We start from the raw sequence: 25,056 nt of genomic DNA, 5'->3' as shown, positions 1-25,056 counted from the left end.
AACCTAGAAGCACTATGATCCAAAATTATCTCAGCCATCCTTTTTTGGTAAAAGTTTTATTCAGATATAATTCAATACCATATAATTTATCTATTTAAAGCATATAATTCAAAGGTTCTTCATATATTCACAGATTTGTGCAATTAGCACAATCAATTTTAGAACATTTTCATCAGCCCCTAAAAGAAATCTTTAGCAGATACCTCCATGCCCAACTCCCAGCCCCCTTTTCCATCCCTAGGCAGCAGCCACTAATCTATTTCCTGTCACTGGGGATTTGTCTGTTCTGGACTTTTCACATAAATGGAATCAAACATCATGTGATCTTTTGTGACTGGCTTCTTTCACTTTTCATAATGTTTTCAAAGTTCATCCATGTTGTAGCATTGCTTCATTACTTTTTATTGACAAACAATATTCTGTTGTGTGGCTACAACATATTTTAGTTATCTATTCATCAGTTGAGTTCTGAAGAAATTGATGATTTTGAACTGTGGTGTTGGAGAAGACTCTTGAGAATCACTTGGACTGCAAGGAAATCAAACCAGTCAATCCTAAGGAAATCAGTCCCGGAATATTCATTGGAAGGACTGATGCTGAAGCTTAAGCTCCAATACTTTGGCCATCTGATGTAAAGAACTGACATATTGAAAAAGACCCTGATGCTGACAAAGATTGAAGGCAGGAGGAGAAGGGGATTACAGAGGATGAGATGGCTGGATGGCATCACTGACATGAGTGGACATGAGTTTGAGCAAGCTCCAGGAGTTGGTGATGGATAGGGAAACCTACCAGGCTGCAGTCCATGGGGTTGCAAAGAGTCGGACATGACTGAGCAACTGAGCTGATTCATCAGTTGATGAACTCAGTGGTACTTTTGAGTACCCACAGAAATACAAAGGAGGAATAAGGGTGGTGCAATATATTAATGACTTTACGGGGCAAAAGATTTTATTGGGATGTACTGGCAATGTACACACAAAAGTTTCACCCACACAACAGTTCCATTTCTCATAGTATATAAAGTTGGTGTGTGATTTAATATAACAGTCTCTCTGAGACTTGCTAGCATGTAATAGTGTCCCCATGTGCAATCAACTTGCAGTCATAAATGCAATGACGTTTCTATAGACCTGAGGCCAGACTCTAGACAACTGAATTCACTAAGGCAAGTACCAACCTCAGTCTGAGTTACCAAGTGGTCTTTCTGGGCCACAGTCTGTGGCATTTCTTTATTTATTTATTTTAAATTCCATATAACTCATGGAGACTGAAAGTTTCTTTCCTTGAAACCCAGGTAATTAAGTCATTGTTTTCATGTAGTCCAGTGTATATGGTGGTGGTATCAAAATTCTGAGTGTTACTTCCACCTTCAGCCTGAATTCTTGGACATCTTTATTTACTGAACCACATGTTTACTGATGCCTGGGTTCAAATATATTTTTCTATATCACCCACATTACACCAAAGAGCTTTGTCATGTTGATTACAAGGAGCACAGTGCAGTGACTAAGGAGTCCTGGAGTCCCATCCGGCTAGAAATGTGACATGTCAGACTAGAGCAAATTTTTCTGGAGCAGTGACTGCGACCCTAAAGATGGAGTCTCACTGTCTCAGGAGTTTGCACTTTGAAAGCAGAGCAGTATTTTGTCCCATTGTTTTGATTTATTTCATTTTCAATATTTAATTTAGATCAAAAGTCAATTATTAGTAAAGGAGGGGAAGAAGATTTTATCTTATCAAAAGTGTTCAGGAACTTGCAATTAGTAGATTAATAAATCTTGGAGGTCTAATCCACAGCATAGTGATTATAGACAACCATACTGTGTTACAAGCTTCAAAGTTGCCCAGAGACTAGATCTTAATTGTTCTTATCACACAAAAAAGAAATAATAATTATGTGATATAATGGGGATGTTGGCTAATACTACACTGGTAGTCATACTGCAATACAGAAATGAATCAAATCAATGTTGTTATACCCCTTAAACTGCATGTAATATGACAATTATATCTCAATTAAACAAAGAAAGTCTTGAATGACAAAAATAAAAGTGGTCAGGGGAACAAGGGTTTAGAAAGTTTAAAAAGTACTACATAATAACAAAAATGTTGTGTGTGAGTAGTAAACCCTGGTGCCTCCAGGACCAGACAGGAAAAACCAGTTAAATGTATTGGGAGGAACACCCTCCCAATGGAAATGGGCCACATTCTCTTATTATAAGTTGATAACATTAGACATGAATAATCTAAAGGTGGGTAAAACATACTTAGTATGAAATACACTCCTAAATAACTCTTTGATGAAAGAGAAAATTGAAAAGTAAATGATGACGTATCTAATCAATAAGGGAAAGTAGAACACTTCCTATGGATCTATGGGACAGACTGAAAGCTGTACTCAGAGGGAAAACTACAGCCAATGCTTTTATCAGGGGTTAAGAAAGCTTTTCTGTAATGGGCTGGGGCTTGGTGGGCCGGTGGGCCATATGGTCTCTGTTACAGAGTTGTGTTTTTTCTTTTTTCTGATAATGCTTTAATAATGTAAAAACAATTCTTAGCTGCCAAGTTGTACAATAACAAGCTGTGGTTCCAATTTGGCTCACGTGCAATAGGTTGCCGACCCCTGCTTTTATTATTAAGGAGGATTCTTCCCCCCTAAAACTTCAGTACTAATCTTAAGAGGTAAAAATGACAACAGCAACAAATGAAACTATGAAGAGAAATTAATAAAGACAAAAGTTGAAATAAATGGCATAGGAAACAAAAAGGAAATAATAGAAAGAATTGATAAATCCAAAAGCTGGGTGTCAAGACCAATAAAATAGAAAAAACTCTTGGAAGTTTGACTAAGAAAAAAAGGGAACATCAAAAATGTACAAGATTAGCAATGAAAAAGGGAGGTATACTTACATCGGCAGGAATCTCTTTTTTATTTTTTCCATTTATTTTTTTTATTAGTTGGAGGCTAATTACTTAACATTATTGCAGTGGTTTTTGTCATACATTGACATGAATCAGCCATGGATTTACATGTATTCCCCATCCCAATCCCCCCTCCCACCTCCCTCTCTACCCGATCCCACTGGGTCTTCCCGGTGCACCAGGCCCGAGCACTTGTCTCATGCATCCAACCTGGGCTGGTGATCTGTTTCACCCCTGATAGTATACTTATTTCAATGCTGTTCTCTCAGAACATCCCACCCTCACCTTCTCCCACAGAGTCCAAAAGTCTGTTCTGTACATCTGTGTTTCTTTTTCTGTTTTGCATATAGGGTTATCGTTACCATCTTTCTAAATTCCATATATATGTATTATTATACTGTATTGGTCTTTATCTTTCTGGCTTACTTCACTCTGTATAATGGGCTCCAGTTTCATCCATCTCATTAGAACTGATTCAAATGAATTCTTTTTAACGGCTGAGTAATATTCCATGGTGTATATGTACCACAGCTTCCTTATCCATTCATCTGCTGATGGGCATCTAGGTTGTTTCCATGTCCTGGCTATTATAAACAGTGCTGTGATGAACATTGGGGTGCACATGTCTCTTTCAGATCTGGTTTCCTCGGTGTGTATGCCCAGAAGTGTGATTGCTGGGTCATATGGTAGTTCTAATTCCAGTTTTTTAAGAAATCTCCACACTGTTCTCCATAGTGGCTGTACTAGTTTGCATCCCCACAGTGTAAGAGGGTTCCCTTTTCTCCACACCCTCTCCAGCATTTATTGCTCATAGACTTTTAGATAGCAGTCATCCTGACTGGCGTGTAATGGTACCTCATTGTGGAATAGCCAAAGTAATCTTGAGAAAGAAGAATGGAACTGGAGGAATCAACCTGCCTGACTTCAGACTCTACTACAAAGCCACAGTCATCAAGACAGTATGGTACTGGCACAAAGACAGAAATATACATCAATGGAACAGAATAGAAAGCCCAGAGATAAATCCACGAACCTATGGACACCTTATCTTTGACAAAGGAGGCAAGGATATACAATGGAAAAAAGACAACCTCTTTAACAAGTGGTGCTGGGAAAACTGGTCAACCACTTGTAAAAGAGTGAAACTAGAACACTTTCTAACACCATACACAAAAATAAACTCAAAATGGATTAAAGATCTCAATGTAAGACCAGAAACTATAAAACTCCTAGAGGAGAACATAAGCAAAACACTCTCCGACATAAATCTCAGCAGGATCCTCTATGACCCACCTCCCAGAATATTGGAAATAAAAGCAAAAATAAACAAATGGGACCTAATTAAACTTAAAAGCTTTTGTACACCAAAGGAAACTATAAGCAAGGTGAAAAGACAGCCCTCAGATTGGGAGAAAATAATAGCAAATGAAGCAACAGACAAAGGACTAATCTCAAAAATATACAAGCAACTCCTGAAGCTCAATTCCAGAAAAATAAATGACCCAATCAAAAAATGGGCCAAAGAACTAAACAGACATTTCTCCAAAGAAGACATACAGATGGCTAACAAACACATGAAAAGATGCTCAACATCACTCATTATCAGAGAAATGCAAATCAAAACCACAATGAGGAATCTCTTTTTTAAATCAAAGAGAATACTGCGTGCAAGAAATGGCAATGAATTTGGAAATCTAAAATAAACAATTTCCTAGCACACACTATCTGGGTTTCCCACTGGTGGCTCAGTGGTGAAGAATTCACCTGCCAGTACAGGAGATGTGGATTTGATCTCTGGGTCAGGAAGATTCCCTGGAGAAGGAAATGGCAGCCCACTCCAGTACTCTTGCCTGGGAAATCCCATAGACAGAGGAGCCTGGCAGGCTATAGTCTATGGGGTCTCAAACGATTTAGTGACTTAACAACAACAAAGCACAGACTATCAAAATTCATCCAAGAAGAAATGAAAACTTGAGTAGACCAAATGCCATAAAAGAAAGATGATTAAAGGTTTACCATTGAAAAATACACCAGAGTCAGATGGGTTCATAGATTTGCATACTCTTTGATAAACAAATAATTCTACTAGTTTAAAAGAAAATCATCCTGGCAATAGAAAAAGATGGAAAATTCTGTAAATTCCTCTCCTTTAAAAGTAGGGAGCTAAAAAATTTTAGAACAGGAGGAGCACCTAAATTTTATATTGAATGCAAACTCAAATCAATCGGTGTTATCTGCTTGGAGACTCTCTGCAAGAGATTGTGAGACACAGTCGAGATCCAGTAGAGAAAAATTGGGATTTGATTTGCCATTTGACAAAGTCTGGAATATAAAGTCAAATGGATCTTATGAGATATTTTCCACTGATATAACTGGGACTATTCTATGATGTCTAATGGGTTTCTGATCAATTTATTTGAGAAAACTTACACGTTCAGTAAAATTTATATTCCTCTAATGACTATTCAGCAGACATATGAAAAATCATCATCCAGATTAAACTTTCAGACCCAAATCTAACTGCAGGAATCCCCACTGCTCTGGATGTAGCAAATATATCAGAAGAAACCTATAAGCTCATGGGATGCTTTCCAGTTGGAGGACCATCATGGGGAAAGCATCTTCCCATCTTTGGTGATTTGTAGCTGAAAGGAAATCTTCCCATTTCGTTGATTGAAAGCAACCTCAGGGCTCTCTTTTCCTAATTCACCAAGCGCAAAAGTAAATAGAAGATATCTCTTCCACTCACAAGGTGCAGCTTCTGCTAGTGGCTGCGGTGGCCAGCCCGGCCTGGGCTTCCACGGTCTATCGTAGCGCCCCCTGCAGGTAGACGAGGAAAAAAGGCCAGACTCAGTAGAGGGGAAGACAGGAAATGCCAGGGCAACCAGTACATCTTCATCACTGCAAAACAGGGAATTGTAGTTTTACTCTCTTTGTCTTTATGACGAAGTAAGATAAAATGGAAAAGAAAAGAGAAAGAAATGATTGCTTAGGAAACAGCCTGAAACCTAGCACGTGTTTTTTAAGCATCTCTGTGAAAACATAACCCTGGGTGTCGGTTAAATCAGCAAGCATGTCAGTTGGCACTTCTGGTTACAGACCATTTTACGGCCATATATCATTCATAGCTGTAAAAGCTATTTGCCCTCTGTCACCCAGCCAATCAGGATCCAGCCAAGAGAAAGCAGAGCAGGAGCCTGGCAGTTTTCTCCGGGCTTCTCTGAATTTCCACAACCTGGTTCAGCAGAATGTCACAGAAAATTAACTCTCCTCGATTATTAAGAACCCCTTCCCTTCTCCCTCCCCACTAAAGAGCAATATATGATTTCAGACTAATATTTACCCCATCAGGAGCAACACCTTGTGACGTACAGGGCAAATTGTACCCTGGGCACTGCACACAAATCCAGTGAGATCCCTGCTGTTCTGAATTACTCATATGAAAGGACAGGGCTGGGGCGCTGCTCACCCATGCCTCAGCGATTCACTCCTAATGCTCATTTTGAGTAGATTTGAAATTGCTGTCAGTGTCTAAGCCACCCCGCGACTAACCTTGATCTGCCCTTGCTTCACTCTCACGAATTCGCAGGTTCTCACTCAGCCTCCTCCCTGTTATTTTGTTATTGATGCTGAGGAGCCTGTAGAGGCCTGATGATGACTTCAAGTCTTGCAAACCAGGCAATTTTGGGTTCTTTCCAAATACTTTTGCATGGTATCAGATGGTATTTCACCTGAAATGCCTCCCCAAATCTAGGGTCTTCCCTTTATATTTATTACTGCTTAACAGTGCTCAACAGTAAAGAATCCACCTGCCAATGCAGGAGACACGGGTTCAATCCTTGGGTCAAGAAGATCCCCTGGAGAAGGAAATGGCAACCCACTTCAGTATTCTTGCTTGAGAATTACATGGACAGAGGAGCCTGGAGGGCTATAGTCCATAGGGTCACAAAAGAGTCAGACATGACTTAGCGACTAAAAAACGACAACTCTTAGCACACACCTTCATTTATGAATAAGGCTCACTGCCGTTGTCATAACCCTAGTGGGCACTAGAACAGCCTCATCTGGTCACCCCACTCCATCTCTGCTTGGGCATTTCAAGTGTCTTTGGCCTCTCCAGTCGTAACAGGCTAGGATCAATTTTCCAGTGGCAGCTTGGAAATAATAGTGCGAAATGTATATTAACACAGAAATATATTGTGAAACTGTCCTTAAACAAACAAATGAGCCACTTTAAAATATTACTGCTATAAATGACCATGACACTAGCACAGCACATATAATAAAAAATAACTGCTGAAGAGAAGCTGCTGAATTACTATAGTAATAAACCAGATGTGATTATTATCATTTAACACGGTCATTGAATACCATGAATCCCTGAAGCCATTAAAATATTTATGATTAAACATTTGCTATTCCTTATAACAGAACATATAGTTGGGTACTAAAAAACTGTTAAAGTATTATTTCAGCTAATATATGCCAGTTCTATAATAGAGGTCAACCGACATTGCCTGAATCCTTTAAAAGAGGGATGAACAGCTGCCTCTCCATAGCTGGACATATTTCAGGATGTTTATGCTAGTATTATATACTCTCCTGGTACTGGGAAGGGTGTATCAACTACACACTACTAAGGTAAAAATATGTTCCTATTCTGTATGTTCATGAACAGATGTGGGCCTTGGGGCTGTTCTGGTCATTCTTCTAGGAAAAAAAATGCATGTAGCAGATGCTTTCAAAGGCCTGCTCATATTGCCTTTTCCCGTGGTCCTTATCTTGAGCATCCTTCAGCAAGCCTGTCTCTACCATAAGGGCTTTATCCCACCAGCAGGAGCCTGAAGTCCCGGGGCATTAAAGCTCCTGGAAGCAGCCCTCAGTTGTTGTGGATGGAAGTTGGAGAGAAAATCAGTTTAGTTCAGTTCAGTCACTCAATCATGTCCAACTCTTTGTGACCCCACGGACTGCAGCACACCAGGCCTCCCTGTCCAACACCAACTTCTGGAGTTTACTCAAATTCTTGTCCATTGAGTTGGTGATGCCATCCAACCATCTCATCCTCTGTCGTCCCCTTCTCCTCCTGCCTTCTATCTTTCCCAGCATCAGGGTTTTTTCAAATGAATCAGTTCTTTGCATCAGGTGGCCAAAGTATTGGAGTTTCAGCTTTAGCATCAGTCCTTCCAATGAATATTCAGGACTGATTTACTTTAGGATGGACTGGTTGGATCTCCTTTCAGTCCAAGGGGTTCTCAAGAGTCTTCTCCAACACCAGAGATAGATTTCAAAAGAAAGGTATGTCCATAAAATTTGGCCAAGATATTTATTTACTCTTGAACTGTGGTGTTGGAGAGTAAATATCTTGGCCAAATTTTATGGACATACCTGTTTTGAAATCTACCCCTTGGCCATGGTCTTGATACCCTCATCTCTTCCCTGATAATTGTTTTCTCTTCAAACTTGAAGTTCAGTTAAATATTAGGTGGGATTTGTTGTACTGAACAGAAGTATTACTAGAGACAAATTTAATTAGAGACACCTCTGCACTGTAAGATCAGTCTTCTAGGATCCTTGCTTCTCATCTCTCTCCCTGTTTCTCGGCAGTTCCAGTTCCATCAGCAGATGAGGGTTGTTGCCAGGAAGGGAGCTCATCCATCCACAGAGCATCCTCGTGAAAGCTCAGGAGTGTCGGGCTCCATGCAGGAAAGAAGAGATGAATGAGAATTCTTCAGCACTGTGGCTTGGAACTTACCTGGATATTTTAATGATTCATGCTACCAGAATTGATTGCTTTTTAAAAATGAATACCAACAGTAATTACCTTTCCCTATATCTTTAGAGGCAAACATTTGCCAAGAAATAAGATGCCTGAGTTGTTTAACCCTGCTAGGGGACAATGTGTTGAAAAATAAAGAAGCAGGAATTTTAGAGAGAGACTTAGATTTGAGTCCCAGATCTGTTACTGACCTGGTGTATATGTATAAAATGCACATTATATAACTCTTTAAAGCCTCCTAACTTGTCAGAGGCTCAATTTTCTTATATGTGAGGTGACCATTGCAATTGTATAAATTGATATAATATATATGTACACCATATTAGTGATATGCATTTAATAAATGTGAATTTATTAGATGATGAATGAAAGGTGAGTTTACCCACACTATCGTGGTGACAGTTTAATTCTTGGCATATCACCTATTGGGAACCCATTTGGCTCCCAGCAAATCTCTCTCTGGTTTCCCATCATGATTTTGGCAGTGTTCTACATCTCTGTCATGTGGGTTCACTAGTTGCCCTTATACTCCTAAGTTATAGTTGTAGGTCCATCCTGTTCTCCCTGTGGTTTCATATTTGTAGGTTTAATAATCTGGACTGTGGTCTGATGTATGTACAGGAAAACTCACAAAGCCTCACAGTGGAATAAAAAACATTTTCAAAGACGACTCCTGGCTCAGTCAACCCTAATGAGCTATTAGGTCATTAGAGACTCTTTGCCATCAATTAATCATTAGATCAGAAACCATTCATTGATGACAGTGGGGGAATTCATCTTAAAGGGATAGTATCACAAGCATGCAAAGGAGCCTTTGCTGGTATCTCTGAAAATCTGAAAAGTAGATCCAGGTGGTCTTTTCAACTTGTCAGTTACTCCAAAATCTGACATGAGGGCTCATCCAGTATAGCAGTTTAAATTTTCAGGTTACCTTGCCTTGGGAAGAATTTCCAATGAAAGGAGAATCAAGGGATTGTTATAGTTTATATGTAGACATATAGTCCAGGTTGGAGAAGAAAATGGCAACTCACTCCAGTGTTCTTGCCTGGAGAGTTCCATGGATGGAGAAGCCTGGCAGGCTACAGCCCATGGGGTCACAAAGAGTTGGACACGACAATGTGACTAAACACCACCATAGCCCAGGTGGGGTAAAACAGGCCAAAATGTCCTTGTTCACGTGATGTATAAGTATCTCTGCCTTGCCCGTGGTTTCTGTGGCTTTTTAGGGGCTTGTGTTCTTGGGGGCCTCTTCCTTCAATATGTTGTTAACTGCTGACCTCTGGATCTTGCTTGGATCCCAAGGCTGCTCCATCTTCTCTACCCTGTGGTCACCAATACACCCTCAATTTCCTTGAGAGCTTCCATAACTACACATATAATACAATATAAAGAGACCTATGGGGAAAAAAAGAGAGAGACCTATGGTGACAATTCTGTGTATTTGTGTGCTTACATGTAGCAAGGTCACTCAGCAATCCAGCTTGGCAGACTACTAACTGCTAACTAAAAATTGAATACTGGACATCATTTTTGGTAATATTGCCTCTATCATAACCACATAAAGGTAACCTCTTTGCAGCTCTCCTCCTAAACATCAACTGCCTTGTCCCCACCCCTCAAAATACCCATCCCCTCTCTCTGCTTCTTAGGCTGCTCCCAGCACATAAAATTACTAAGCAGAGCATTTCACTAATGTTACTCCTATGTTACTAAGCAGAACAATTGTCTTGGGCCCCATCTAAAGGCACCAAAATGACCATCAAGTATTTGCAAAAATGAAGACTGTTCTCTCTCCTAAGATAAGTTCTGTTCCAACTAACAGATGATTTATCTGCAGATATTTGTGACATTGATGTAAGTAATCAAAGATCATGCTCATTAATGCTTGATTATTTTTTTTATTATTATTTTCAGGAATTGTGTTGGAGAGCTTCATTACCCACCACTGCATCCACCAAGACATTGTACTTCATGGAATGAAACATGGTCTCCTAAGGGCAATTTTGTTGGATGGTAGGTGAAGTCAAAGTTTGTGGGAATTTCATTTCTGAAGTTATCATGAGCAAATACAATACAATTCCCAATGGATAAATACTCATTTAAAAATGCTTCCTGGCTCTCTTTAAATGAAAGTAAATGTTATTACCTTTCATAAACTGATAAGAGTGCTTTGGGGGAGCATTCTTCTGCTGAAAATGTCTAAGGCTCAATGGGGAGAATGAGTCCTCTTTATCAGTGGGTAGAACCAAGCTGTCAGATCCTTTCTGCCCTACAGAAGCTGATGTTTGATAAAGACTCAATTGCTGGTGGCTTTTACTTGAGAGAGCCTATTAAGTTTATTTCACTATCTCCAAATTTACTTTAATGTTCTACAGACGACATTATTGTTTAGTTCTTTCTATTAAAAAAAAGAACTATGTAGTTCTCCAGTGTTAATTTCTTTGATAATCCTGGGGTGGTACTTAGCAATAATGACAATAATCACTTTCCAATTTTTTTTTTTAAACCCAGATTTCGCTTGGTGTTGAGAGCAATGCAGGGGACCATTGTACCTTAACTCATTTATTCTCATAGCGCCCCCATGAGGCAGGTATTATGCATGCATGCTAAGTCACTTCAGTCATGACCAACCCTTTGTGACCCTGTGGACTGTAGACCACCAGGCTTCTCTGTCCATGCAAGAAGGAGTCTCTGTCCAGGCAAGAATACTGGAGTGGGTTGCCATTTCCTCCTCCAGGAGATCTTCCCAACCCAGGGATCGAACTTGAGTCTCCTGCAGCTCATGTGTTGCAGGCTGATTCTTTACCTCTGAGATAGATCACTTTTTCCCAGAAGGCTTTCCTGGAATCCCTTGTTATTCTGCGTGACACATTTCATGGTAAATATTTACCCATCTCTTGGCCTCACTAGATCAGTCCAGTCAGGAACCATGCCTGTTTTGTAACCTGTTATCCACTGTACCTAACTTAGCACCTGGCATAGGGTAGGTCCTTAAGTTTTTGTTGACTGACTGGCTGGATCAGTGAATCAGTGTGGAGAGGAATAACTCACTCAAGCCCACTGGGTAAGAAGTGGAACCGAGACTCAAACCCATGGCTCTAAACTCTCAAGTCCAAGCTCTTAAATGTCATGTAGCAGTTTCTTCCATCCCATGCCTGGTGCCCAAACAAAAACAGTATGTCAATTTGAGCAATAACATGGTAATTAAAACTCCATGCCAGAGCATCCTTTATCACTGGGGAAATGTTGAGTTCCTTCAGGGCTCTGTCTAAAGAGCTGTGTACTTGGCATGGTGTGAAGCATTGAAGGGAAAAAGAGATAGAGCCTGTCCTCAAGAAGATGGCAATGCCATGCACTGGGGTGTTGCCACCCTGAGGGGTGTTAAGAGCACCGCCCACCCCTGATGTCCCCAGAAGCACCCCAGGCCTAGCCTCCTCCTGACTGTGGTCAAAGCTCTGAAGAAATCCATTTAATACTCCAAAGTCTGGCCTTGAGAAAATCTTAATGTTCCAAATACAAAGGGTGGAGTGGGGTGAGATGATGCAGAATTGAGGGTGGTGGGGGGTGTGCAGAAACTCTTTTCTTAAATGAAAAGCCAAAATAAAATAAATAAATGAAAACATAAATCACAGTGTCTTCTCTGGGCTCCTGGCTGGAGGAAAACAAATTAGAAAGGGCTTGAATGAAAGGAGTATTGAAGAAGCTTGACTTGAATTAAGTGGTTATATATTTTAAAAGCACTTTGTTGGGTCCTGTAAAAATAGCAAATAAAAAGGTAGTAATATCCCTTGGCTCTTGGAGGCAAACACCAGTAATAAAGTAGATTTCGGTCGGGGGGGATTTAAGAGAATAAACTTCAGGAGAAGGGAAAAGAAAAGCACTGGGCTTAGAAACACTTTCATTTCTCCCTTAATAATTAATGATGAGGTGCTCTCTTTTCAAATAGACATCATGTGTCTTTCTAACACCATTCACTTTCCTCTTAAAATGGCCCCAAATAAAATTTAAGGACATAAGTTGAAATTTTTTCCTTTTGACAGGCAACCTAAAAGAGTGATTTCAGAGCTATCGAATATATATAATTTAGAGTCCCTTTTACAATCCCTTTATACATAGTTTGAGAAAAATTTCACAATGAAAATTGTCACAAGCATCTACGCCAGTTGTCAACAGCCAATTGCAACTCCTTTTTGACCAGTTGTATTGTTATCAATTTAAAAATAAACCTTAACTGGAGAACTTAAAGATTTTTACAAATATAGAGGCTTGAGCAATGAGTCTTACAAAAATGGCGGTGGAAGAAAATAACATGAGGAAAGTTACCAGGAAAGAGCTCAATGAACTTTCTCCTTGTTAAGAAATGTTTAAATCCTTTTGTTTGTAAATGGCAGGTGGGTTGTACAATTCCAATGTAATTTCAGAAAGCCATCTTCTGAATGTAATAAACATGTCTGCAATAATAGGATTCAGAAAATAGCAAAATGCATTCCAGACGCCCTTTGAATGTGCATACAGAACAGAGAATTTAGCTATAATTGGCTGTAATACAGTTATGGACAGCAAATGACACGCTGTGGATTTGGGTGATGGTGCAGCTCTGATTAGGGATGGTGCATTTCAGCTGAATATCAGAAATAAAGTAGTGAGTGTACGGTGACACAGCAGCTTTTCTGCCTCCTTCCCTCCTTCTCCCACTCCTTCCTTCCCTGCCTTCTTCCCTTCCTCTCTTTTTAGTTCCTCATTTTATTCCCTTCCATTTAACTGAAGTATCATAACTTCGACTAGAAAACTTATTGTTATCGACTAACCAACTGTCAGGCAGGACTCCATTGTTTTCAGAGACTAACAATTGTATGGAAAGGGGGGAAGTAAGGGCCCATGGAGAACTGACTTTTGGAGAACTAGATGTAATTTGAATCAAGAATTATAATAGGAAATAAACCATTACAATAAACAAGGAAACATGTACACAATTACTTTCATGGTGTAATTTTATTCACTCTAGTTGAGAAAATAAAGAGATAATACTGACCGTAGCACCTGGGTATTTAATGCAAACTGTAAAATCTATTATATTAAACAAAGTCAAAAGCAATGTGAAAGATCTTGAATCTATTCAAGGCATGCACCTCATTACAGACTTAGCAAATTAAAACACAAATAGGATTAGAAAAGAATAATGTAACAATCTCCCACTACGGTCCCTAGAGCATTAAGTCATAAATTGGGTTTGCATTAAATTGTGCCTGCAGTATTGAATTCAGGGAAAGAGCTGTGGGCTGGAGATAAACCATGCTGGGCTTCTCACCAACTTTGGCAAAGCTATGTGTTTTCTGAGACATGTAGTAAATTTGTTAGAATATAGCAGGTCCACAAAAAAAAATGAGCACTTCATATCTTAATTAAAAAAATGTCAGTGTCACGCCATATGTGGCCTGCAGAGATATAAATGCAGACAAAAATCCACATGTGAAATGGAACTGCGGTATCCACGGGTGTATATAGAGGGCTGTTCCAGTAAATGCATTGCCTGATACAGACAAATTGTTTCTTTTTTCTTTTTCTTTTAAAAACTCTCAACACAAGAATTTTTGATGCATTTGTTTTGTTTTTATTTGTTTGGTTTTGCAAAATAAGATACAAAAGGAGAGAGCAAAACCATCCTTTTTTAGAGAACATGTGGGCTTTTAGATCATTCCGAGGAATGTTTTTTTCGTCCTATATGAAGATGAGACCTTAACTATTCTGGCTCTTCCATAGAAAATTACATATGACTTCATTTTTTTTTTTTTTTATGATATCACACATAGAATTTTTTTTTTTAATTTTTTATTAGTTGGAGGCTAATTACTTCACAACATTTCAGTGGGTTTTGTCATACATTGATATGAATCAGCCATGGATTTACACGTCTTCCCCATCCCAATCCCCGCTCCCACCTCCCTCTCCACCCGATTCCTCTCGAAACATCCCACCCTCGCCTTCTCCCAGAGAGTTCAAAAGTCTGTTCTGTATTTCTGTGTCTCTTCTTCTGTTTTGCATATAGGGTTATCATTACCATCTTTCTAAATTCCATATATATGTGTTAGTATGCTGTAATGTTCTTTATCTTTCTGGCTTACTTCACTCTGTATAAGGGGCTCCAGCTTCATCCATCTCATTAAGACTGGTTCAAATGAATTCTTTTTAATGGCTGAGTAATATTCCATGGTGTATATGTACCACAGCTTCCTTATCCATTCATCTGCTGATGGGCATCTAGGTTGCTTCCATGTCCTGGCTATTATAAACAGTGCTGCGATGAACATTGGGGTGCACGTGTCTCTTTCAGATCTGGTTTCCTCAGTGTGTATGCCCAGAAGCGGGATTGCTGGGTCATATGGCAGTTCTATTTCCAGTTTTTTAAGAAATCTCCACACTGTTTTCCATAGCGGCTGTACTAGTTTGCATTCCCACCAACAGTGTAAGAGGGTTCCCTTTTCTCCACACCCTCTCCAGCATTTATTGCTTGTAGACTTTTGGATAGCAGCCATCCTGACTGGCGTGTAATGGTACCTCATTGTGGTTTTGATTTGCATTTCTCTAAGAATGAGTGATGTTGAGCATCTTTTCATGTGTTTGTTAGCCATCTGTATGTCTTCTTTGGAGAAATGTCTGTTTAGTTCTTTGGCCCATTTTTTGATTGGGTCATTTATTTTTCTGGAATTGAGCTGCAGGAGTTGCTTGTATATTTTTGAGACTGGTCCTTTGTCTGTTGCTTCATTTGCTATTATTTTCTCCCAATCTGAGGGCTGTCTTTTCACCTTACTTATAGTTTCCTTTGTAGTGCAAAAGCTTTTAAGTTTCATTAGGTCCCATTTGTTTATCTTTGCTTTTATTTCCAATATTCTGGGAGGTGGGTCATAGAGGATCTTGCTGTGATTTATGTCGGAGAGTGTTTTGCCTATGTTCTCCTCTAGGAGTTTTATAGTTTCTGGTCTTACATTTAGATCTTTAATCCATTTTGAGTTTATTTTTGTGTATGGTGTTAGAAAGTGTTCTAGTTTCATTCTTTTCCAAGTGGTTGATCAGTTTTCCCAGCACCACTTGTTAAACAGGTTGTCTTTTTTCCATTGTATATCCTTGCCTCCTTTGTCAAAGATAAGGTGTCCATAGGTTCGTGGATTTATCTCTGGGCATTCTATTCTGTTCCATTGATCTATATTTCTGTCTTTGTGCCAGTACCATACTGTCTTGATGACTGTGGCTTTGTAGTAGAGCCTGAAGTCAGGCAGGTTGATTCCTCCAGTTCCATTCTTCTTTCTCAAGATTACTTTGGCTATTCGAGGTTTTTTGTATTTCCATACAAATTGTGAAATTATTTGGTCTAGTTCTGTGAAAAATACCATTGGTAGCTTGATAGGGATTGCATTGAATCTATAGACTGCTTTGGGTAGAATAGCCATTTTGACAATATTGATTCTTCCAATCCATGAACACGGTATGTTTCTCCATCTGTTTGTGTCCTCTTTGATTTCTTTCATCAGTGTTTTATAGTTTTCTATGTATAGGTCTTTTGTTTCTTTAGGTAGATATGCTCCTAAGTATTTTATTCTTTTTGTTGCAATGGTGAATGGTATTGTTTCCTTAATTTCTCTTTCTGTTTTTTCATTGTTAGTATATAGGAATGCAAGGGATTTCTGTGTGTTAATTTTATATCCTGCAACTTTACTATATTCATTGATTAGCTCTAGTAATTTTCTGGTAGAGTCTTTAGGGTTTTCTATGTAGAGGATCATGTCATCTGCAAACAGTGAGAGTTTCACTTCTTCTTTTCCTATCTGGATTCCTTTTACTTCTTTTTCTGCTCTGATTGCTGTGGCCAAAACTTCCAACACTATGTTGAATAGTAGTGGTGAGAGTGGGCACCCTTGTCTTGTTCCTGATTTCAGGGGAAATGCTTTCAATTTTTCACCATTGAGGGTGATGCTTGCTGTGGGTTTGCATGACTTCATTTTTAAAGGCAAGTATGTGTACTTAAATCAGTTTTTCAGGTGATTCACATTAAAAAAACCACTGTCCGTATCCTTTCCATTCTGGCTTACTCTAGTTTGTTTCCTAACCCCTGGGACAAGGAGGCTAAATCTGGGGAAAAGGAAATGCTTCTAATTATTTGTTGGAGAAGGAAATGGTAACCCACTCCAGTGCTCTTGCTTGGAAAATCCCACGGATGGAGGAGCCCGGTGGGCTACAGTCCATGGGGTCGCAAAGAGTCGGACACGACTGAGCTACTTCATTTTCTTTCTTTCTTTCTAATTATTTGTATGGTGCCCTTATGTTAATACCAGCTAACTCTTTGCAAATGGACAGGTCAAGGGCAGAAAGCAGGCTGGTGGTCCTGTTTCCTCAGAGCTCTGTCCAAGGGCAGGACTCTATTTTCTCTGACCTCCTAAGGCTGTTAAGAGAATTAACAAAAACTGAGTAAAATGTACAAAAATGTTAGCTTTCCTGTCCCTACTTCATCACTGAGTTTAAGTCACAGAAGCAACCTATGCAAGGCCACTGGCCTTCACTGGTTCCCCCAGCGGAAGGGTGACCTTCTGGCTCTATGATGTGTGTGGGAACTTCTCAGTTCCGTGGTGAAATTGATCCAGACCTCCCTGAGCAGGGAAGTCCACGGGCCTCTTCCTCACCTGCCACTCTTTCTCCTTCCTCCCTGCTGTTTTCCATCCTCTCCCTTCCAGCCCTCACAGCTGTCCTTGCCTCCCAGCGAAGGGCTTCTACAACCCACTCAGTAGCAGTCTGTTTAAACCAGCATTGTCTATTTTTAAGAGCTATTTTGAAAGTCTAAACGGCTCCCATTTTGGCTTTAGTAAGACAAATATGGGCTAAAACATGTAATGCCCCTTAAGTATGATGGATACCCTGGACCCGCTGGAGTTTCCCAGAGCCACAGTGTGGCTTGTCCTGGTGGCAATTTTTTTGCCATGTTATTTTTGTGGTGGTTTTACTTCTAATTATGGCTTATGATGGCTGTTAGTGCTGAGCAATAAGAGAGCAACTGCATTGTGCTATTTAACTCCAGCCTATTAAACAGGTGATAAAGCCAAGGGCTTAAAAACCAAAACAAAACCTTCCAAAAATGTAACTTTCTGTGACAAGCTCATATTTGTGACTGCCATTCTGAGGCTGGAAACTTTCACTGAAGAAGTGCTTGGAGGCAGGTGACTTCTGAGGCCTGGGAACCTCAAATTTCAGCTCCAGCTTCATTCTTAAGTCATCCTTTATTGTAGATAAAACAACCCTGGACCTCGGATGTAATTAACACATGCCAGGTTTAATTAGGACCAGGGTACTTGTTGTTTGGAAACTAATGAAAGCAAATAGATGTTACTTAACACCGTACATAATGAAAGGTCTTTTGTGGTTCTCAATTTTGATTACTATTTTTTGATGCTGAGAAGAATGCCACTTGGTGTGTGTATAAACAAAGAAGATAAATGGCTGGGATGAGAATGAGTTGTCCGTAATCTGATTAAAGCGATAGAGCTGGCTCCTAGGAGAACCGCATTGGGGTTTAATGATTGGTTTGTTGTTCTTAATATGTCTCATGTTCACTCTTAAAGAAATCAAGAAAAATGTTAAGAGGTTACTGATATTTCATTCTGGCGTTGGGCTGTCAGAGCTTCTGACAGGAAAAGAGCCTTCTGTGACTGGAACCCAATGTCCAGCCATGTATGTTAATTTGCCCAAATGCTATTAGGAGGCATTTAAAACTGAAATCTGCCCCTTTCACCCACGCTGCTGGCAGAGCCATCACAGACAAGGCAAGAACAGGCTTGTATTTGTTGAAGTTGCGATGTGCATAAACATCTGAGAAATGCTACTCATCTTCTGTTTGTTAGTTCCTTTTCCTTCTTGACAAAACTGTTCTATTTCTTGAAGATGGCTGCTAGTGTTTGGATAATAAGTACATTATTTAAAAACTCAGGAATACTCTAGCCTGTTGGGATATTAGGGGAGGAAATCACATACATTCTTGAGCTCTGCAGGGGCTCATAATTGTTGAATGTAATATTTGCTCTTCCGCTCCTGCCTTTTAGTGAGTTCTGTGGTCCTGTGAGTGAGTGAGTACACACACGTGTGTATGTGTGTACATTCATACACACCATTACTCATAACTGAGTGGTCCTGCAAATTTAAGTTGGTCTAACAACTTGAACAATAGAGAGAGAGCTGACTTTGTGCATTGTGTGTTACCTCCAGAATACAATCAACATAAGTTCTCAGGTATATGATAGACTTCAGGATGACCTCAGTGATGCTCAACTCTTTGGACATGACTCAGTGACTGAACAACAACAACAGTGATGGTCAGCCAGTGAGATCTTGGCTGCTGTTAGAACTCCACACTGAGTAATTGGATTCCAGATGGACAGGACTAGGATTATTCTGCTTATTTTAAACCAGTAATCCAAATGACTTTGTGCCCTCTAGTATCATTTCATCAAATACATATTTGAGCACCCACTGTGCTAGTGTCCCATTTTACAGATGAGAAAACTGAGGTTTGGAGAGTTTAAGTAACTTCCGAGTGGTTTAGTCAGTAGCTTAGTCTCATTCTGAACAAAATCTGATTCTCCAGTTCACCTTCTTTCTACCACCCTATCAATAGACCAGTAGTTAAACCTCCATGTTTTGAGAAATAGTAAATGTCTCTATCTGGTCTCTCTTCTTGATAAGGCCCATGAATCTGACAGAAACTGGTGACTGGCCCTCTCCCATGTGAGGGCTGGGGCTTGGCCTGCGGCTCCCCACACCTGGGCAGGTGGGGTGTGATTTCCACATACTTCTCAGGTCCCTGGTGTGTAGGCCTCTTCTTTCCTTCACAGATAGCCATTGACTTCAGTCACTTCCCAACTGACTGAGGTTGAATTCCGCAGGGACACAGGAAGGACATGAGTTGGAGATGACCTGAGAGAGAGCCAGTCCTTTTCGTGTCTTTCCCAAGCCGCCTTCTTCTCCATCCAGCCCATTCTAGAGCCTTGTGGTCATGCACTGGCACCCCCACTCAAGAGTAGGGAGAGGAAGTGAAGGATGATGAGAAGCAAAACCATGGCCCTGCTATTTATTATGCCTCTGACTTCAAAAACGATGGAGAAGGAGATTGGAACTAAACTGGCATTTCCCTTAGAAAATGCTGGCAGCCCTTTTAGTGGCAGTTTTGGGGCATCTGAGTGTATTAGCTAAAGGCTATCTGGCAGGGTCAGGGTGGGCAAGCCACTTCTCCTCTCTGGGCCTCAGTTTCCTCTTCTGCACCAGACGCACATGGGGCCAGGTGATCCCTGTGAGCTCCTGGGAAAACAGCGAGGTGTAGGGCAGGTCTGCTTCTCTGGAGTCAGCTGATGCTCTGAATCTTAGCTCTGTCACTCAGTCCTGGCATCAGTTGTGCGACCCGGGGTCAGTTATTCAACTTCTCTGAAGCTCAGTTTCTACCTCTGTGAAATGGGGAAAAGAGTACCCCTCAAAGTGTCGTTAAAGCATGCATGCTCCATTGTGTCTGATTCTTTGCAACCCTATGTACTGTAGCCTGCCAGGATCCTCTGTCCATGGAATTTTCCAGGCAAGAATATTGGGGTGAGTTGCCATTTCCTACTCTAGCGGATCTTCCTGACCCAGGGATGGAACCCATGTCTCTTGTGTCTCCTGCGTTGACAGGCGGGTTCTTTACTACTAGCACCACCTGAGATGCTCAAAGGGTCATTAAGAGGTTTAGTATGGTTAATGCATGCACAGCTTCTGGAGAAGGCATTTCTCCAGGACTGGAAGGAAGAACAGGTGAGTAGGATTATTTGAAGGCTAGTGAGGGAGAGTAACTGGTCTCTGACGATGTACAGGCTAGGAGGGGCTGGGGGTGGGACATGGGGCTCTAGGTGACCCTTCCGAAGGGAGGAGAAAATGAAGTAACTGTTAGTAGTAGGGTAGAAAACAGGGCACCTGGATGCCAAGCTTCACCAGGAACGTTGCCTTAGGGGGGAAAAAAACAAATCCCGAAACACTCTTGCCTCCCTGCCTACTGCTTTTCATTTCTTAACTCTTTATTTTTAATGAAGACAGGAAGGTTTACAATTTTGACAGTTCCATTTATTTCTACCATTTTCATCTAAAACAGTACAATGAACAATTACTCCACCTGGGTTTTAACTGCAGTTGGATGAATGTCAGTATTAAATAAACATGTTCTGTGTACTCCGTGTTGTCTCTTCTGTTCCCTAATTGTCCTTCTGTCTGTACTTTTCTTTATCACCAGTCATCAAACTAGTCCTCTCTCCTTCTTTCTCATTCTCATCCTTCATCATCACAGTGGATTACAGGAAAATACAGAAGAGGGACACAGTTGAACTATAGGTACTGAACCATGTGCATGAAGCAACCCAGAGAGCAAATCTTTCCCAGAAGGGCACAAGGAGGATCCCAGTGAAGGAGAGAGATGCCTTCCATTCCTGGACTCACTGTCCAATGCCTCCAGGCCACTGGTGGGCACCCTAGGCAGGGAAGCTGACCTGTCCCTATTGGTGATCAGCGGAGACTAGAGGATCATACACCTGAGCAAGAGAAATGAGATGACTCTCGGGCCCCCATTCTCTCTGGGTTCCTCCTTAGGTGTCACTCACCCAGTGGAGCTGGGACTCAATGACACCAATAAAGCAACAGGAGTTTTCTTTGCATAATCATGGTCAAATATTTATATTTGTTTAAAATTTGCTTCTATTGGATTTTTTGTAATTCATATCTGTTTCTAAAATAAATCTGAATCTCTTTTATAAGTAAACATGGTTAAAAAAATAAAAAAGAACAAAAAAGGAAGAAAGTAGGACTGAAATTACTGAAAAGGAGCAGAGGCACTAGATGTTCCCAGACATCTGAGATGAGATCATCAGAACCGCTAGGCATGGCTCTGAGCTAAGGCAAAAGAAAATCTAGGGTGACATTATTTCATTTCATCTGACAAAATAAAGAGGGGGGGCACATCTTTTTTTTTTTTTGCTGAGTCACTGCTTCCTGGAACAACTCAAGGAGGAATTTATTACCTGGTTTCTTGTATAAGTGAATGTTGGATGACCAGTTGCACAGAGCCTACAAATAGAACTTCACGTAAAGACAAAAAAAAGTGACATGGACCACTACCCCTTTCTGAAAGGATGACAGAGGCAGATCCAGTATTTGGTCACTACATTTTATGTTATTTTAATTAATTTATTTATTTTAATGGAGGCTAATTAATTTACAGTATTGTGGTGGTTTTTGCCATACATTGACATGAATCAGCCATGGGTGTACATGTGTTCCACACCCTGAACCCCCCTCCCATCCCTCCCCATCCCATCTCTCTGGGTTGTCCCAGTGCACCAGCTTTGAGTGCCCTGTTTCATGCATCAAACTTGGACTGGTGATCTATTTCACATATGGTAATATACATGTTTCAATGTTATTCTCTCAAATCATCCCACCCTCGCCTTGTCCCACAGAGTCCAAAAGTCTGTTCTTTATATCTGTGTCTCTTTTGCTGTCTCACGTATAAGGTCATCTTTATCATCTTTTTAAATTATACATATATATATGTATATATGCATTAATATACTGTATTGGTGTTTTTCTTTCTGACTTACTTCACTCTGTATAATAAGCTCCAGTTTCATCCACCTCATTAGAACTGATTGAAATGTGTTCTTTTTATAGCTGAGTAATATTCCATTGTGTATATGTACCACAGCTTTCTTATCCATTCATCTGCCGATGGACATTTAGGTTGCTTCCATGTCCTAGCTATTGTAAACAGTGCTGCAATGAACGTTGGGGTAAACAGGTCTCTTTCAATTCTGGTTTCCTCAGTGTGTATGCCCAGCAGTGGGATTGCTGGGTCATATGGCAGTTCTATTTCCAGTTTTTAAAGGAATCTCCACACTGTTCTCCATAGTGGCTGTACTAGTTTGCATTCCTACCAACAGTGTAAGAGGGTTCCCTTTTCTCCACATTCTCTCCAGCATTTATTGCTTGTAGACTTTTTGATAGCTGCCATTCTGACTGGTGTGAGATGGTACATCATTGTGGTTTTGATTTGCATTTCCCTGATAACGAGTGATGTTGAGCATCTTTTCATATGTTTGTTAGCCATCTGTATGTCTTCTTTGGAGAAATGTCTGTTTAGTTCTTTGGCCCATTTTTTGATTGGGTCATTTATTTTTCTGGTATTGAGCTGCATGAGCTGTTTGTATATTTTTGAGATTAATTCTTCGTCAGTTGCTTCATTTGCTATTATTTTCTCCAACTCTGAAGGCTGTCTTTTTCACCTTGCTTATAGTTTCCTTCGTTGTGCAAAAGCTTTTAAGTTTAATTAGGTCCTAATTGTTTATTTTTGCTTTTATTTCCATTACTCTGGGAGGTGGGTCATAGAGGATCTTGCTGTGATTTATGTCAAAGAGTGTTTTGCCTATGTTTCCTCTAGGAGTTTTATAGTTTCTCATCTTACATTTAGATCTTTAATCCGTTTTGAGTTTATTTTTGTGTATGGTGTTAGAAAGTATTCTAGTTTCATTCTTTTACAGGTGGTTGAGCAATTTTCCAAGCACCACTTTTAAAGGGATTGTCTTTTCTCCACTGTATATTCTTGACCCCTTTGTTAAAGACAAGGTGTCCATAGGTGCATGGATTTATCTCTGGGCTTTCTATTTTGTCCCACTGATGTATATTTCTGTCTTTGTGCCAGTACTATACTGTCTTGATGACTGTAGCTTTGTGGTATAGTCTGAAGTGGGGCAGGTTGATTCCTCCAGGTCCATTGGTCACTACATTTTAGATTGGACTCAACACTATCCTTTAAAAAATAATCACTTTTAAAAATAAATTTTTCTTATATCAAAAGTGATACGGTTGTATTGTAGGGAACTTGTCAATTACAGATTAAAAACAGAGAAAATGATAACTTCTCCACTTAGGTAACCACTATTAACATTTCCATCTTTTCTATCTATGCATAGATACACATGTCTACTTTACAAAGATAAACAATTACACATAATGTTTTGTGAAACTTTTTTCATTTAATCATATACCTTAAACACTTCCCACTCAATAAATCTCTCTACAATATCATTTTGAATGCTTGCAATACTGTATTGGTATCAATACTATAGAATACATCAAGAAGATAGTATTGCAATATATTTGGCCAATTCCCTCTGTGCTAAATATATGAATATCTAACATTTCACCTTTATAAATAATTCCATAGTGACCATCTGGGGCTAACTGTTCTCCAGGGATCCTCTGTGACTAACTGTATTTCAGGGAGGGAAAGCCAGTTCATTCAAGGTCACTGTGCTCTAGAGGTCAATGACTTGCCCGATGACTTGGGGGCACAATCTGCATGTACGTTTTGTACTTTTCTAGGGAGGAAGGAGGAAACAGTGATGGGAACCCACAGTCTTGATTAGAGAGTATTTTCTGGGATGCTTCATGAAGGGAACAGAATTCTTTGTTTTTGTCTCTATGACCTGTAGCCTCAGGAAAGAATGGAGACAGAGAAGACAGAGGGTGGGGATCACTGCAGAAGTAGACAGTATGGGATCCATACTGGCCACGGATTAGATCCCTAATGTCCCCTGATGGGGAGAGTTCCAATTTCTCTAGATGTGCTGCTCTTCCTGAGGGTTTGCTCATGTCAGGAGCATGGTGGCCCTGGGTAGAGGTGGGATGCATTTGGATAGTCTTGCTTGTATGTAGTAAGTTTATTACTCTGAAAAAGGACACAGTGGGGGAAGGAGAGAGTAGGATGATATGAGAGAATAACATTGAAACATATACATTACCATATGTAAAATAGATAGCCAGTGGGAGTTTGATGTATGATGCAAGGAACCCAAAGCCAGTGATCTGTGACCACCCAGGGAGGTGGGATGGGGAGGGAGATGAGAGGAGGGGTTCAAGAAGGAGGGGACAATACTTACCCGGCAGGGGAGATACCATGATCACAAAGGTGGTTTTCCCAGGGCGAGGCTTATCCATTGCACTCCTGATGTGCTGACCCCTGTGATTTCCCCAAATGTGGGAAACTCGATTGCATAATTTGTGGTAGTGGGGGACTGTGTTCGAGCTAAAAATAAAAAAAAAAAAAAAGAAGGAGGGGACAAATATATATCTAATGCTAATTAATGTTGATGTATGGCAAAAACCACCACAATATTGTAAAGTAATTATCCTCTAATTTAAAAAAAATAATAATAATAAAGAGGGGGGAAGGTGCATAGCATTTTTTTTCTTTTTTAAAAAATTTATTTATTTTAGTTGGAGGTTAATTACTTTACAATATTGTAGTG

At 40.1% G+C, this 25,056-nt stretch overlaps 1 non-coding gene across 1 annotated transcript; it reads left to right on the top strand.

Moving 5' to 3' along the window:
• Positions 1-24,679: 24,679 nt before the first annotated feature.
• On the top strand, positions 24,680-24,838 carry LOC133073231 (U1 spliceosomal RNA). Its single transcript, XR_009696934.1, has one exon. It is a non-coding gene; the product is annotated as a U1 spliceosomal RNA (small nuclear RNA).
• The last annotated feature ends 218 nt before the right edge of the window (positions 24,839-25,056 follow it).

This window comes from Dama dama, chromosome 18 (assembly GCF_033118175.1).
Source record: "Dama dama isolate Ldn47 chromosome 18, ASM3311817v1, whole genome shotgun sequence".
In the NCBI taxonomy this organism is placed as follows: domain Eukaryota; kingdom Metazoa; phylum Chordata; class Mammalia; order Artiodactyla; family Cervidae; genus Dama; species Dama dama.
This window is presented reverse-complemented; position numbering and strand designations above follow the sequence as displayed.